The sequence below is a fragment of the Oncorhynchus keta genome, chromosome 27 (assembly GCF_023373465.1).
Source record: "Oncorhynchus keta strain PuntledgeMale-10-30-2019 chromosome 27, Oket_V2, whole genome shotgun sequence".
NCBI classification, from domain to species: Eukaryota; Metazoa; Chordata; class Actinopteri; order Salmoniformes; family Salmonidae; genus Oncorhynchus; species Oncorhynchus keta.
In genome coordinates this window covers 7,366,847-7,367,742 of record NC_068447.1, presented here as the reverse complement: position 1 = coordinate 7,367,742, position 896 = coordinate 7,366,847, and positions in this window count along the sequence as shown.

The window sequence follows — 896 nt, the reverse complement described above, 5'->3', positions numbered from 1 at the left end:
AATTTGTTGTCTGTATATTTGATCATTTCATTGAGGATACCATCGACACCACAGGCCTTTTTGGGTTGGAGGGTTTTTATTTTGTCCTGTAACTCATTCAATGTAATTGGAGAATCCAGTGGGTTCTGGTAGTCTTTAATAGTTGATTCTAAGATCTGTAGTTGATCATGTATATGTTTTTGCTCTTTGTTCTTTGTTATAGAACCAAAAGATTGGAGAAGTGGTTTACCCATACATCTCCATTTTGGATAGATAATTCTTCGTGTTGTTGTTTGTTTAGTGTTTTCCAATTTTCCCAGAAGTGGTTAGAGTCTATGGATTCTTCAATTGCATTGAGCTGATTTCTGACATGCTGTTCCTTCTTTTCCGTAGTGTGTTTCTGTATTGTTTTAGTGATTCACCATAGTGAAGGCGTAGACTCAGGTTTTCCGGGTCTCTATGTTTTTGGTTGGACAGGTTTCTCAATTTCTTTCTTAGATTTTTGCATTCCTCATCAAACCATTTGTCATTATTGTTAATTTTCTTCGGTTTTCTATTTGAGATTTTTAGATTTGATAGGGAAGCTGAGAGGTCAAATATACTGTTAAGATTTTCTACTGCCAAGTTTACACCTTCACTATTACAGTGGAACGTTTTACCCAGGAAATTGTCTAAAAGGGATTGAATTTGTTGTTGCCTAATTGTTTTTTGGTAGGTTTCCAAACTGCATTCCTTCCACCTATAGCATTTCTTAATGTTACTCAGTTCCTTTGGCTTTGATGCCTCGTGGTTGAGTATTGCTCTGTTTAAGTAGACTGTGATTTTGCTGTGATCTGATAGAGGGGTCAGTGGACTGACTGTGAAGGCTCTGAGAGACTCTGGATTGAGGTCAGTGATAAAGTAGTCTACAGTACTAC